This window comes from Oryctolagus cuniculus, chromosome X (assembly GCF_051225735.1).
Source record: "Oryctolagus cuniculus isolate XC-2025 breed Fujian yellow rabbit chromosome X, ASM5122573v1, whole genome shotgun sequence".
NCBI classification, from domain to species: domain Eukaryota; kingdom Metazoa; phylum Chordata; class Mammalia; order Lagomorpha; family Leporidae; genus Oryctolagus; species Oryctolagus cuniculus.
This window is the reverse complement of record NC_142888.1, coordinates 120,317,336-120,334,591: the sequence shown is the minus strand read 5'-3', so window position 1 is coordinate 120,334,591 and position 17,256 is coordinate 120,317,336.

The window sequence follows — 17,256 nt, the reverse complement described above, 5'->3', positions numbered from 1 at the left end:
AAAACTCACCCATTTAATGTTTTTTTTAACATATCTGCTATTCCTTCGCTACATGGAACTGTGGAAAAAACAGTCTTGTTGCTGGATCATGCTGACCTTCATATATATATATATATTCATTCTTGGTGAGGATAATCCAGGGAATCTCAAGGTAGTCACTTGTTTAAGACATTCCTAGATTACTACTACTGTTAGGCACTTGACAGAAGCAAACACAAATCTTTCCTTGTACAAGTGACTTTTAGCTTTGATATATATATATATTATTTTTATTGCTTTAACAAATTACTAGAAATTTAGTGGCCTAAAGCAATATTCTACAAATTTTGTAGTTGTACAAATCAAATGAAATTAGAAGAATCTACAGAGATATTTATAGATAGAGAAAGAGAAGGAGATAGTGATATGTGAAGTCCAATACTAGTCTTACTGGACTATATTGCATTTCTTCCATAATTCTCCAATTACATTTCCATCTCATTTTTTATCCCACTTCAACTTTGATGCCAGTTGTATCACTGTACCCACCCAAATAACCTAGAGTACTATCTTTAATGAAATGGTAGTTGATTAGAATCTCGGTTCAATTTTCAATCTTAATTTCCCTTTGCCATATGATCTAAAAGTAATCACATATTCCATGAATCAGAAGGTAGACATCTTTGTGTTTGTGGCCTTATTCTGCTAGTCTTAATTCCAAATACCCATAACTTTTTAGTGCCAATACTCACTCCATAGCCTACAATAATGTAAAATCTAACTTAAATAAATATAGGCAACAGAAGTTGACAATATAGTTACCATAGTTTTTCCTGTTTTTAAGTCTTTTCATGTACAGACCATAACTGTACATCTCGATAGGATACAGTGCGATGTCCAACACATCTACATATTGTATATATATCAACTCTAGATGCCCACACCATTCATCATGTCTGCTTTACGAAAACATTCAAATATCCTTCCTTCTAGCTACCTTGGATCTTATGATGCAATTCTGTTAACCACAAGCACCCACTGTGCAATAGAACAACTTTCATTCCTCCCTCTTGTTTTTTTTTTTATCTTTTTTTTTTTTTTGACAGACAGAGTTATACAGTGAGAGAAAGAGAGAGACAGAGAGAAAGGTCTTCCTTCCGTTGGTTCACCCCCCAAACGGCCATGGATGCACCGATCTGAAGCCAGGAGCCAGGTGCTTCCTCCTGGTCTCCCATGCGGGTGCAGGGCCCAAGCACTTGGGCCATCCTCCACTACCTTCCCGGGCCACAGCAGAGAGCTGGCCTGGAAGAGGAGCAACCGGGACAGAATCCAGCACCCCAACCAGGACTAGAACCCGGGGTGCCTGCGCCTCAGGCGGAGGATTATGCCTAGTGAGCCAGGGCGCCAGCCATTCCTCCCTTTTGGATGTAATTCTACACCTCCCAAGCAAAACTTCTCCTTGCCTCCAGAAGCCCCACTGACCCTTGGAAATCACCACGATGCTCACTAGTTCCATGAGTTGGCCAATAATATTTGTGTTTATTTATTGAAGGAAATATGATAATTCTATACATGTATACAATAAGTAGTTTTCAAATAAGGGTTACTAGCACCTCCATTTCCTCAAATGATTATCATATCTATGTATAGTAAACTTTTGGATTTCTTTTTTTTCTAGCAATTTTGAAATATAAGTTGTGGTACACCAGTTACCTATTCTTATGGAAAACTGTAACAAGCCTGAATTTGATTCATAGTTCCAGCTCCTGACTCCATCTTCCTAATAATTTGCACCTGGAAGGAAGCAGTAATGGCTCAAGTAGCTGGGTCCCTGCCTCCTCATATGGTAGACCTGGATTGAGTTCTTGATTCCTAGCTTTTATCTGGACCAGTCTCAGCTGTTTCAGGCACTGGAGCAGAGAACCAGTGAGTGGAAAATCAATCAATTGATTGATCAATCTCTTTCTCAGAAATACACACACACACACACACACACACACAGAAATAAAGAAACTAGAATAAAAATAGTTAATATTATTCTGGCATAAAAGAGTGAAATTCTCACATTTTCAGCAAAATTGATGGAAGTGGAAATAATTACATCAATTGAAACAAACCAGACGAATAGTACTGCATGTTCTTTCATATGTGGAAACTTTAAAAAGCTAATAAGATGTGAAGGTAAATGTGTGTATATTCTGTCTGAATTTTAAGTAGTCATTACCAGTGGCCAGGAAAGAAACGGGAGGATGATGGGAGAAGATTGGATAGTGGCTACCAAAACACAATAGGGTCACTATAATGAGTTCCTGGTATGGTTTGTTCAAGCTATGTAAGTATACTGAAACATTGCATTATACATCTTAAAAATAAGCAAATATTATATATCAATCAAAATTTTAAAAAATAAAATTTGGCACTGAAAAATAAGTTATTATTAAAGACAAATTTGAATGAATTATGTCCATAATAACTGGCATGCCTCCATTAAAGACAGAGCATTTTCTTATATGATTCCAATAATTACTAATTTGCCTGTCACAGACAATGTGGGCAGCAGTGTTCTTTCATTCTTCTTGAAGTCCAGATATAATAGCAGTAATAGCCTGCTTCAAACTCTTTAGATTCTTCAGTACTTTACAAAATAATAAGCAATATCTTCATCTTGACATTCAAGGTCTTCACAATGTGACCTTGACTGAAAGTTTAAGCTCATCTCCATTTAACACCATCATACAGTGCCTAGCACTTAGGCATCCAAGTCAAAACTGCTAAACTGAATGGTGGTTAGATCTCTGCTTCAGGTTTTGCTTGTTCTTAGTTTTGTGTTTAAGCACATTAACCAATTATATGAAAGCCCACTTAAAAAGAGAAGCAGACAACGTTAAATGAGCTCCGATTATAGGGCTAGAGGAGAAAACAATCAATTCACCTTCCAACATCCTGTACTCATTTCCACTAATGGTTGTTATCTAGATCGTTGTTATTAAAATTATAGCATAGAATCCATCACTATTCTAACCAAAATCAACAACCATTTTATGCAGCTTATTGTATGAATTGTCTCCATTTATTTTTCTATTTACAAAGGCTATCATGCTTGAAGCCAAAAGTAGTCATTTTCTGTGGTCAGGATCTATTATTTACAGTGATGGGCAGGTAATCATGGTGAGAGGTGTCCAGGACCTTGAGGAATCCATAGAGAGGCAAGTGCCAAGTGTGAGAGAAGTTAAAATACAAAACAAAGCAACCAATTCTGATTAGTACACTGATATACTCATGATTAAATTTTCATTATTGTTTATTTTATGGAACTCAAATAATAATTATGGAAAAACATTTTGGTTAATTTTTTAAACTGCATTCATGTGCAGATAACTAGTATTCTGATAATATAATTTAGAAAATTATGTTTTCAATTGCAACTTTAATCTATTTCTGATAGCAATTATTGTAATACATAAATATTGAGCTAAAATAATTTAAAATTGTACTAGCAGTTTATAAGAAAAGTACTATAAGGTTTTTGTTTTTAGCATTAATCATATTTCTATTAGAAAATGTTCAGTGAGTGCTAAATGCGGTTGATCATTAAGTTTTTTGTATTCTTGAGGATAATGAAATATCTGTTTCTTGCTTTGAGTTGAAAACAATTTGAAATTTGAGAATCTTGCTGCAAAACATTTTTAAAAAAAGAAATGCAGCTGTCTTCATAAATAATTAAAGACCATTCTGAATGATCTCTTCCTGGAGTGAGTGTTTTTTAAATTCCTTATTTTCCTAACAGATCCATTTGGTGCTGAAAGGTTTCCAGTTATGATAAGCCTAATATATTTTAAACCTAAAAGACAGATGAGCATTTGAATGCATTTTTTCTTCTAACTTATTTATGAGTAGCACAGTAGATATCTAGAAATATGTTTTGAGAACCACTACTTTTTTTATTTTTAGAAAGCAAAATGAAGAAAAACATAGCTAATACAAAAAAGTCAGAATCTCCAGTGACTATTGAAGTAGTCATTACTAGTTGACCTGAATTCCTTATAGAGGATTTCAAATACTTAACCTGTTTTACTAAGACTGGTAATTCTCCTCCTGCCCCCATTTCATGTTCAAATTTTCCTCATATTCAGCAACTGTCAAATCCTGTGACAAATTAGAACTCCAAGGCTGATTATATAATGATATCTGTTCTCAAGGTATACAAGGACTAGGGAAGCAGTCGTGAGTCTTAGGTACGTGTTAAAATCATCCAGGGAACTTTTTAAACATCTCAACATCAAGAACACACCTCAGCACAATTACATCATGTTTTTTAGGAAAGGAGACCAAGGAGTTAGTATTTGCAAAGCATCTCAGCTGCTCCAGTATGTTGCCAAAGTTGAATACCACTGACTGTGGTTTTCATATTTTAGAGGTGTGTCTGTATCACTTGCAGGATTATTAGAAGACAAATTACTAGGGAAAACTATAGGGTCCCTTGTATACTAGCTCTTGGGTGGGCCTCAGAAATTCATATATTTAGCAGTTTCCTAAATGAATAGATTAGTGATTTTCAGTGGTAAATGGATATTAGAATGAGTTGATATACAAAGAAATAAAAAATGTAACAACAACAACGAAACACACGAAATGCCTGCATCATAAACACAGAGACTCTGATTTAATTGAACTAGGAAGAATCCAAGAATCAGCTGGTGTTGTGCCTTAGAAGTTTAAGCTATGTCCTGTGACACCAGCTTCCCATATAGGCACCGGTTCATGTCCCTGCTGCCCTACTTCCAGTCCAGCTCCCTGCTAATGCACCTGGGAAAGCAGCGGAAGATGGCCCAAGTCAGTCGGAGACATGGATGAAGCTCCTGTCTGCTGGCTTCAGACTGGCCCAGCCCTGGCAGTTGTGTCCATTTGGGGAGTGAGCCAGTGACTGGAAGAGCTCTCTCTCTCTCTCTCTCTCTCTCTCTCTCTCTCTGTAACTCTGCTTTTCAAATTAAATAAATCTTAAAATGTGGAGCAGCTGGGACACAGCCAATGCCCATATGGGGTGCTGGGGTCACAAGTGGTGCTATTCCACAACACTGACCCCAGATTTCATTTTTAAAATTTAGAACATGACCTAAGATAAATTGCTGCCTAGATGCATATTATTACCTTTTCTCTGGACTCGGTGACCTCTCCTTAGTAGAGCAACCCTTGGATTGAGAAAGTAGGTGGCCTAGATTGTGCAAACATGGTTTTGAGTTTTGCTTGGCCCAAATGACAAGGGACCATGGAGGAATTTGTAACACTTGTTTATAGGGGGAAAAAAAAGTTTTCTTGGTGGTGGCGGGTGGGGGGGACTACAGTGACATCAAACAGATCCATGGTAACTGGAGACTGTTTGCAACAAAAGTGGGAGGGAACTTCTTAGAATGATGGAAATATTCTAAAACTGAGTGGTTACAGTGATTTCATCTATATACACTTAACAAAGTTCATCTAAATTTAGATTTAATTTCTTAATGTTATTGTAAATAAATAATATCTTTTTTAAAAAAAGATTTATCTACTTATTTCAAAAGTGTTATAGAGAGAGAAGGAGAGACAGAAAGAGATCGTCTACCTTATGGTTCACTGCACAGATGACTTCAATGCCCAGGGCTGAGCCAGATTGAAGCCAGGAGCTTTATCCAGGTCCCCTACATGGGTTGCAAGGGCCTAAACACTTGGGCCATCCTCCATTGCTTTTCCCAGGCACATTAGCAAGGAGCTGGATTGGAAGTGGAGCAGCCAGGACACTGACCAGTGCCCATATGGGATGCCAGCGTTGCAGGTGGCAGCTTTACCTGCTACTTGGCAATACTGGCCCCAATAAATAAAGCCTTGAACAAGGGAAAGAAGAGTATATCAGGAATATAGGACTTCTGTTAGGGAATCTCTCACTTTTTGATCAAATCCTGCTTGAGTTCCTGGAAATCAATTGAGGCAGAACTACTAATGTCCTATTTTTCCCAGAATGAAGGTTTGAATCACCCAATGGGTAAACAAGCACAAACATCTGAGGTACTTGGTGTAGATAAATAGAATGCATAATGAATATAAGGAGGCAAATATAGGCTATAACCAAATGATCAGTTATAAAAACAAGACTGTAATGCCGTGAGTATTTTATCCTTATGTTGTTATGGATATGGGTGAGTGTATGCATGATTGTGTGTTTTTATTTGTATTCTTCTTTATCTTATTGCCTTATCATTAAACTTAAAAAGTACTGACTTTATATCATATTAAAGTGATGTACTGCAAAGCAATAGTCAATGACAGACTGCATACATGACAATTGTCCCATAAGACTATAATGCATTGAAAAGCTCTTATCGCCTAGTAATGATGTACCCATCCTAATATAGTGCCACACATTAATTACATGTGTGTGAATAGTTACCCACATGTTTGCTGTAAACAAACCTACTGCATTGCCAATCATAGAAAAGTATAGCACATGCAATTAAGTACAGCACATAACACTTGACAATGCTAATAAACAACTAAGTTAATGGCTTATGTAATTACTAAACTACATTTTTATCATTATTTTATAGTGCATTCCTATTTATGAAGGAAATCTACCATAAAACAGTATGCCATTTATGCTGACAGAAGCTTCATGCATCTTGTATTTACTGCATCATTTGATTTCATCACTTTCTTTTGTGCTACATTTATTCTTCTTTTGTTTGATACCTCGTGGCCCCTAAGTGCACAAAGTTCACTGCTAATGTGGCCAGTAAGAGGTTATGTAGCCCATATGTGTTGTAGGCAATAATATTTAAATTATGGGATATCAAAAGAAAAATAAAGATCATTAAGTGGTCCTACATACTCTCCCGGGGAAGGGGTTCATACATTTTTGATTGTATGAAAGATAGTTCTATCTTGTAGAAGGGATGATGAACTTATTATGTCTTTATTTGGAGGATTACTAAAGGGCATGTGTATGGGTGCCAGGTTAACAAGGGGTAGATATGTGATGATTTTATGTGCAACTTCCTGGGCCACAGAGTGCCCAGATATTGGTTAAAGCCTTGTTTTGTGTGTACCTGTGAAAATGTGTAAGAATGAGATTATTTGAATCAATGAACTTAGTAGAGCAGATTGCCCTCCATAATGTGAGTGTCCCTCAGCCTGAAAGTTGAGTAACAATAGTACTAAAAGGCTAACTGTTTCACAAGTACGAATTTTGTGTGTGTATGCTTCAACCGAATTATATGTTCTTTGCTCTCCAGTTTGCTGGCTTTTAGAATAGAATTTAAACCATCAGCAATCCTAGTCTTCTGGCCTTTGGACTTCCCCTAGAACTACATCATTTGTTATCCTGAATCTCCAGCTGACCATCTGTAATTCTTGGACTTTAGTCAAATCTCTATAATAAGTGTGTGCATATGTGTGTATATGTGTGTGTACACCTCTTATTAGTTTGGTTCTATTAATTCTGTTTCTGATCTCTGGAGAGCCTAGCTGATCGATGCAATCAGGAAACAATATAATTAATTGTACTGATAACAACATTTTATTATTAAACATGCCATATAATTCAGAAAATATTCTCACAAAATACATAAGTAAACTATTGATACAAATAAGCTTCTTGAAACAGTAAAGACTAGTCATAAAACACAAAGTACAGTCATCATAAAAGGTGAATTTGGGGGAGTGCCCACTTTAGATTTACTATTTTTTTCTATTTTGGTAAAATTATGGGAATGTGTGTATACTTAAAAGACTAATCATTACCACACAATTAAGGATTTTTTTTTTAGGATAGTAAAATTTCAGGATCTGATTTTTATTTTCTTAAATACATTTTTGACACTGCTGGCTTTTTAAAGATATATTTTTATTTATTTGAATGTACAGAGACAGAGACAGAGAGAGAAAGAGAATCTTCTATTCATTAGTTCACTTTCACTTTCCAAATGTCCACAACAGCCACGGCTAAACCAGGCTGAAACCAAGGGGCCAGAAACTCCAACAGGTCTCCCAAGTGGGATCCAGGGGTCCAAACACTTGGGACATCATCTGTTGTCTTCCCAAGTGCATTGGCAGGGAGTTGGATCAGAAACAAAGTAGCTGAGCCTCAAACCAGCAGTCTGATATTGGATGAGGGCATTCCAAGCAGCAGCTTGTATCACAGTGCCTGTCCAGACAATGCTTCCTTCTAAAATTATTATTATGCATAATTAATAAGGCATATAAACAAAGGCATTTTCAGTAACTATTCTAATTCCATATACCAGTGGTAACCAATGTTAAGGGTTTTCATTATAATCAAAGAAGCATATAAAATCATTAAAAAAAACCTCATAGGTGTATTCATTTTGTTTTTCACATTTTGTTTCATAAAGATACTATACAAACTCTCCAACCAATTTAAATTTACTATAGCCTGAGTATCATTCCATATTGTAGTACATACAGCATTGGCACACTCTTTTTAAAAAATTGTCATTATTTCATACCATGTTTATAACAATTTACCCAACCATTTCCCTATATGGAGATATAATGTCTTATCCACTTTTTCACTACCAAAGACAGAGTTGCAATACATATTTTCTGGTTTATATCTTATTACTAAAATGTAAGAAAATGCCTCTTGATCTAAAGATAAAAAATATCTCTTAAGATACAGTCTCTAAACAAAAAAGAAAATACAAAAATATCCTAAATGTGACTCTGATAAATTTGAAAAGTTCTAGTAATTAAATAAGCCCCATTAAAGAGTGAACATGCTAGTTATAAACTGAAAGCATATTTTCAGCAAATATAAATATTAGCATCCAAATATATAAGAACTTATATATGAAACAGTTAAAAATAAATCAACAAAACATTGTTAAAAACTACGAAATTCATTTCATGGAAAAGGTCAATGATTACTGGAAAATAATTTTCATTAATCATAATAAAGAATGGTTGCATTCTTATAATATTTTACTACCCATTAAATGTGTAAAAAGGTAAAAAAACAAAACTGGTAACACCAAGTATTGAAGAGGGTTCACAGCAATACATGAATACATATGCAGTACTGAAAGGAATCCACATAAATAGAATCCCCTTGAAAAACAAAATAGTCTTGAAGCTGGCATAGTGGCATAGCAGGGAAAGCCACCGCCTACAGTGCCGGCATCCCATATGGGCGCCGGTTCTAGTCCTGGCTGCTCTTCTTCCGATCCAGCTCTCTGCTATGGCCTGGGAAAGCAGTAGAAGATGGCCCAAATCTTTGGGCCCCTGCTCCCACGTGGGAGACCTGGAAGAAGCTCCTGGCTCCTGGCTTCAGATAGGCACAGCTCTGGCCATTGTGGCCAACTGGAGAGTGAGCCATCAGATGGAAGATCGATCTTTCTCTCTCTCTGCCTCTCCTTCTCTCTGTGTAACTCTAACTTTCAAATAAATAAATAAATCTTAAAAAATAGTATTTTCTTTATACAGTCTTACTTTGTAAAGATTAACGCATTACATACTTCTTTTTTTTTAAACTTTTATTTAATGAATATAAATTTCCAAAGTACGACTTATGGATTACAATGGCTTCCCCCCCATACCGTCCTTCCCACCCACAACCCTCCCCTTTCCCACTCCCACTCCCCTTCCATTCACATCAAGATTCATTTTCGATTATCTTAATATACAGAAGATCAGCTTAGTATACATTAAGTATGGATTTCAACAGTTTGCTCCCACACAGAAACATAAAGTGAAAAATAATAGATGATTTTTTTTAAATGATGATGAAATCAGATCAGACCTATTGTCATGTTTAATCCCAGTGAGAGTCAAGTTGGGAATTGATAATTTCTTTTTTTTTTTTTTTTTTTTTTTTACAGAGGATCAGCTTAGTATGCATTAAGTAAGGATTTCAACAGTTTGCACCCCCATAGAAACACAAAGTGAAATATACTGTTTGAGTACTCGTTATAGCATTAAGTCTCAATGTACAGCACATTAAGGATAGAGATCCTACATGAGGAGTAAGTGCACAGTGACTCCTGTTGTTGACTTTACCAATTGACACTCCTGTCTATGGCATCAGTAATCTCCCTATGCTCCAGTCATGAGTTTCCAAGGCTATGGAAGCCCTCTGAGTTCTCCGACTCTTATCTTGTTTAGACAAGGTCATAGTCAAAGTGGAGGTTCTCTCCTCCCTTCAGAGAAAGGTACCTCCTTCTTTGATGACCTGTTCTTTCCACTGGGATCTCACTCACAGAGATCTTTTTGCCAGAGTGTCTTGGCTTTCCATGCCTGAAATACTCTCATGGGCTTTTCAGCCAGATCCGAATGCCTTTAGGGCTGATTCTGAGGCCAGAGTGATTTAGGACATCTGCCATTCTATGAGTCTGCTGAGTATCTCACTTCCCATGTTGGATCACTCTCCCCTTTATTTACTCCATCGGTTAGCGTTAGCAGGTGCTAGACTTGTCTATGTGCTCCCTTTGACTCCCAGTCCCTCCACCATGACCAACTGTGAACTGAAATTGATCACCTGGAACAGTGAGATGGCATTGGTACATGCCACCTTGATGGGATTGAGTTGGAATCCCCTGGTATGCTTCCAACTCCACCACTTGGGGCAAGTCAGCCTGAGCATGTCCCAAATTGTACATCTCTTCCCTCTCCCATTCCCACTCCCATGTTCAACAGGAATCACATTTCAGTTAATTTTCAACACTTAAGAATAACTGTGCATCAATTACAGAACTAAACCAGTCATATTAAGTAGAACAGATAAAAAAACTACTAAGAGGGATAATGTATTAAGTTGTTCATTAACAGTCAGGGCTATGCTGATCAAGCCACCGTTTCCCATAGTGTCCACCTCACTCCAACAGGTTTCCCTCTTGGTGTTCAGTCTAACCTATGATTCAGCAACTCCTTGCCTAGAGAGATAAGATACAAAGATAAACAGATGGATGATAGGTAGAAAGATGTATAAATAAATGATGGATGGATAGATTAACAAACAGATAGATAGAACTCAAACCTAGATCAGTGGTTTTCAAACTTCCATAAGCATTCAAAACATATACACATTATGACTATCTCCAAAATTGCTTATTTAGCAATCTGGGGTGGGACTGATAATTTGAATTTTAATATGTTTCCAAATTCTGTTAGTATTTCTTGTTCAGAGACCATACTTTGGAAACCATTTTCCTAGAGAAGCTCTTACACACGTGCTTGTAGAGACACAAATATGTAAAATAATGTTCACAATAGCACTGTGTGCAATAGTAACAAATATCTAGAACCTTAAATTTCCATCAACAGGAGAATGGATTGGGAAATTGCAGATTCATATGATGCTATGTTATTCTGTAGCAAAAAATGATTTAACTATATTCAAGTATATGAATGGATCTGAATAAGTAATATTTAGCGAGAACAACAAAAATTCAAATAGTATAGATAAGTTGACACCATTTTAATGCAAGGTAAACTATTGTTCATAGCCTATTTTATAAAGTTTTTTAAAAAATTTTTTTTTTGAAAGGCAGAGATACAGAGAGAGAGAGGGAGAGAGAGAGAGACATCTTCCTCTCACTGGTTCACTCTCCAAATAGCTGCAAAGGCTGGCACTGGGCCAGGCCAAAACCAGGAGCCAGTAGCTTTCTCCTGGTCTCTTATGTGGCTGCAAGGGCCCAAGTATTTGGACCATTTTCCATTGCCCTCCCAGGAGAATTAGCAGGGTCCTGGGTTAGAACTGGAATAGCTGGGACTAGAATCAGCATCCACATGGTAGGAAGGCACTGCAGATGGACACTTAATCTACCACAATCCCAGCCCTCATACAGCTTTAAAAGACATTGAGTTAATCATAAAAGTTACTTAGTCTAGTAGTGATGGAATGCAGTGAGGTTGAATGATAGATGTTACTCACTTTATTTCTATGCGCCATAATATAAATATATACTTCATTTACAACATTCTACATGATTCAAATAGTACATCATAAATCATTAAATAGAAAAAAGACATACCAAGCTGATACTATAATAAAATCAAAATAAAGCAGGTATGTCAATAATATATGATCAAATGTAGCTTATGGGAAATATGTTAACTGAAAACAATAGGAGTATTTATGTTTTAGGACTTAAAATTCAATGAAATAGTAACAATTACGAGCTTTTACACATTTAAAATAAACTTAAATGGGTAAAATGAAATATGTTAGAAACTTATGGGAAGCGTGGCATCCCATATAGAGGCAGAGGATAAACCACATCTAATAGAAATTGTACACCAAAAATGAGGCTATAAGGCCGGCGCCTTGGCTCACTAGGCTAATCCTCCGCCTTGCGGTGCCGGCATACCGGGTTCCAGTCCCAGTAGGGGCGCCGGATTCTGTCCCAGTTGCCCCTCTTCCAGGCCAGCTCTCTGCTGTGGCCAGGGAGTGCAGTGGAGGATGGCCCAAGTACTTGGGCCCTGCACCCCATGGGAGACCAGGAGAAGTACCTGGCTCCTGCCATCGGATCAGCGCGGTGCGCCGGCCGCAGCGCGCCGGCCGCGGCGGCCATTGGAGGGTGAGCCAAGGGCAAAAAAGGAAGACCTTTCTCTCTGTCTCTCTCTCTCACTGTCCACTCTGCCTGTCAAAAAATAAAAAAAAAAAAAATGAGGCTATTTGTGATTCAATCACATGACACGACACATACCCTTACCAAAGTATTTACCCATGTTTTAAGTACTTGTGTGATAATCATTAAAATGATGCTGGGATAGGCGTATAACTCAGAAGTTAAGACATTAAGATGCTCAGCTCCCATACCAGAGTGCCTGGACTCTAACTTCCTGCTAATGATGACTCTGGGATGCACAACTGATGATTTAGGTAATTGGGGCCCTGCTACCAGTATGGTAGACTTGGATTGAGTTCTCATCTCCTGGCTTTGATCCAGCATAGTCCTGGACATTGCTGGAATTTGGGGAGTGAACAAATGAATGGGAGCTTTCACTTTCTTTCTCTCTCTGAATCAATATTTTTTTAACTGGCCTTGTACTGAACCATAAGGTAGTTATTATTAAATTCTGTGATACAGAGAAAATGCAGACAGCCACTTATAAACACAATATTAACAAGAAGAAAGTGGGAAAAATTCCATATTTTGAATTATTTGTTGAAACAACTGTAGTGACAGGTTCTTATGTTCTTCAGAGGCAACTTTACTCTGATGAACTGCTGAATAGGGATCCCCATGTTCTGACAACATAAATCACATGACACAGCCAAGTTGTCCTGGAATATTTAAACTTGAGAATAGATACAAGTGCCAGAACATGTTTGTAACTGTAACTCTCAGCCAGTCCTTGTGAAAATATGAATCCTTAAATCATATCACAAATCTATTGATTCACGATCTCAAGGGGACGCTTAGGGCACATTGCAAAACAGTTCATGAAATCCTCTTAATGATGTCCCCAAAGCTGCTCTAGATTTTGTCTTTCTTAAGGCTTGTTTGTTCTACTCCTGTTCCAAATATTTGAACTACTCTGGAATTGCAACAAATTTGTGCTGTTCTCTTTAAATTAGCCACAATTGATGCCTGTAACTTAATATCATATACCTGCAGGATTCTCAAGAAACTATATATGAAATACTTGGTTGAGCTAAGATAAAATGAAAGTCAGGAAGATTCCCGTTCATATTCTATAATGGCAAACTAGCAAGCTAGGTCATGGAGAATGAAAAAAAAAAAAGCTACTGAAGTATGCTTGAAGTGTCCTGGAGCAAGGAGTCCACTGAAAGCCAAGCTCTGGGAGGCCAGGTAACCACGGCTCGATATCAATATAAATGCGATAGCCTAAGATGATTTCGTTTTCTGAGAGAATCATATCAAGTTCAAATTTTAAATTATTCCCTCAAGGAAAGTAATAAAACTCAGGGTCATTATCTGACCCCTCAGACAAACCTCTTTATTTTAATATCAGAGTTAAGATTACTGAAAACTAAAAGATGGGTGCAGAGTTTAAATTATAACTATCGCTGGGCTACTTAAGTGATAAAGTTATTACAGTGATTTGAAAACAGTAGGATCCTAAAAATTCAAATCATGATACTTTCTTGTATACAGAGAATAAGCTTTCTCCAAATGGCTCAGCAATTTTCAAACCTACCTCATTTCCTAAGGAAGTTGCTTTCTCTTTTGTAAGAAGAATGTAATGTTCCTAAATGAACCCTTGCCAGTGGGCAAGTACTGAAGATGTGTTCTCCAGAAGCCAGCCTTGAAATGGAGCTTATCACAGAAGGTGTTTGTTGAAGAGTGGCTTTTGGATCAACACTAATGGAAAAGACTACGAGAATAGATAACAGGAGAGAAGAAGTCAAGCTGTGATTGCAGGGCCAAACTCAGACAACCCTATCAGGAGTTTGGGGGCTAGAGTTTCATTCAGATTTTTCCAAGTTGTGCCAAGATGAACAAACCATACTTATTTCTTTTTTTTAAAGATTTATTTATTTATTTGAAAGGCAGAGTTACACACAGAGAGAAGGAGAGGCAGAGAGAGAGAGGTCTTCCATCTGCTGGTTCACTCCCCAACTGGCTGCAATGGCCAGAGCGGCACCAATCCAAAGCCAGGAGCCAGGAGCTTCCTCCGGGTCTTCCCACAGGGGTGCAAGGGCCCAAGAACTTGGGCCATCTTCTACTGCTTTCCCAGTCAATAGCAGAGAGCTGGATAGGAAGTGGAGCAGCAGGGAGCCAAACCGGCGCCCATATGGGATGCCAGCACTGCAGGTGGCGGCTTTACCTGCTACAACACAGCGCCGGCCCCACAAACCATATTTCTTAATCAGTCATGGAATATAGGTTTCTCTTGGAAGGAGTATAGCATTAACTAACAGGAGTCTCTACAGGCAAGACAGCATTTAAGGGTTTCACAGCTAAAGGATAGTTGCTGATACTCCCAATAGCTGAGTCAAACTTCCTTTCTCTGGATCTGGGAAATGTAAGTATGTGTTCTAGCCCCCCCCTCCATGCTGGAGAATATCTCTCAGGATTCTGATGAATCTCTTTCCATGGAGGAAGTTTAGAAGATGAACCACAAATCCTACTGTTCCCACTGATCTCAAGATTACAGCCGATAACTCAGTTTCTATCTTCCACCCTCAAATGTGTTTGTTTCACCCTTAAGAAACACTGCTGCTATTGATAACTTTCCTGGTGACATGGTACAGAATTTGATGGGTCTAAGATCCTGGTTACCATGCCCTTTTCAATTTTGGATTCCTGTATTTATTATCAGAATGAGAAAAGTGTTGTGTTCCTCATTTGGAATTCAGGACCTCTAAATCTTCAAATTTCAGAGTATTAGGGATGAGAATGTTCTACAGAGGTGTCATTATGATTAATGTTAAAAATTCCTCAGTTCCAAGTGCCATATATTCTTCCTGTAGAGAATGAACATCACACACGTCTTAATTCAGAGTAAAAACTGTGCCTTTCAGGATAGCACCTTGTATCGGTGAAGTTTCACCTCTGAGCTACCCTTAAAGGTATGTCTTTAGAAAGTAGTTCCAATGCTTTCTGAAGCCAAAAATTTTGTTTGAAGTGACCAGTTCATCTGTTATAAAGTAAATTCTCTGGCTGGATAAAACACTATATGGAATTTCTAGCTGTTGAATCAAATACCCATAATCCCTCAAATTGTGCATATTCATGGAGTGACCTTGTCCCAGTATCCATGGGCCTGAATCATGATTTCTCCTCTCGGTTGTAAACAAACAGCAAAAGCAAAACAAATCAAAACAAAGAAAATATGTCCTCATGGCATCCTGTCACCACCACTCATATTCCCGAAACCATACAGTCTAAAAAAAATTACATGCATCAAGTGGTACTTGTGTTTGCATTACAGGCTGGACTTGATATAAATCCTTTTCTGCTCTGAGTTCAACTCAAACCTAGTCATCTATAAAGTCACTAGGTGTCTGTTTTGAATAGTTTTCCCATGCTTGCCAGATATTATACCTCCTTTTTAGGTAAAGGTGCAAACTGCAATGTTCTTCCCTTTACTTTGGATTGTGTAATAATTGTCTAAGGCTGTTGTATGAAAATATTACGGAATGGATGGCTTAAATAAGAGAAATTTATCTTGTCACGTTTCAAGTAGCTTGAACTCCACAATCAAGGCATGAGCAGCCTTTTCCCCTTTGAGACCTCTCTGCTTGGCTTGCAGATGGCTACTTCCTCGTTCTCTATTCACCTAGTCTTTCTTCTGGTGTCTGTGGTCACATTTTCTCTTTTTATACGGACAGCTGTCATGTTAGACCAGGGCACAACCTAAGTTTTATAAATCACCACTTAAGAGGCCCTATTTTAAAAATAGTCACATTTTAAGGTACTAGAGGTTAGGGGTTGGGCATCAGAATTTTTAATGGTTAGAATTAATCCTGGGAGGAGGGGTTGCTGTGGATTAGCTGGTAAAGCTGCCACCTGCAATGCGGGTATCCCATATGGGCACTTGTTCGAGACCCAGCTGCTCCACTTCCAATCTAGCTCTCTGCTGTGGCCTGGGAAAGCAGTAGAAGATGGCCCAAGTCCTTGAGCCCCTGCACCCACATGGGAGACTGGGAAGAAGCTGCTGGCTCCTGACTTTGGATAGGTGTAGCTCCAGCTGTTGCGGCCAATTGGGAAGTGAAGCAGTGAATGGAAGACTCTCTCTCTCTCTCTCTCTCTCTCTCTCTCTCTCTCTGCCTCTCCTCTATCTTTGTAACTCTGACTTTCAAATAAATAAATCTTTTGAAAAAATTCACCCCAGAACATATGGTATATATTGGATGTCCCTGACCACTGGACAGCTACATTTTTTCCTGATACACGGAGTTCTTGAAAGTTATGAATCTATCTCCCACTCTCTAGTTTGTGTAATAGAATCAATATTTCCAATATGCTGGCGACTTTTTGTTCATTCATTCTGATAAATATGATTTCATAGATATTCTAGATAAGTCTCTTTGGGGGATTATATAAGGGCAATGAGCAAACACTACTTCCTGAGGACATACCAGATGATTATAATCTATCAATCAGAATGGAGGCATATGGCCTATGAGGCCAGATTATAAATTGATTTCTCAGTTGAATATGGTCATATTAGATCATATAACAACAAACTAGTTTATTTTCTCCAGTTTCTGAATTATATTTTGGATATACCTCCTTCAAAAAAGTGATGGAATTCTGTTATGACTTTCTGATTAGTGAACCAAGTAAGGACTCCCAGTACTATCAAATACCTTATTCC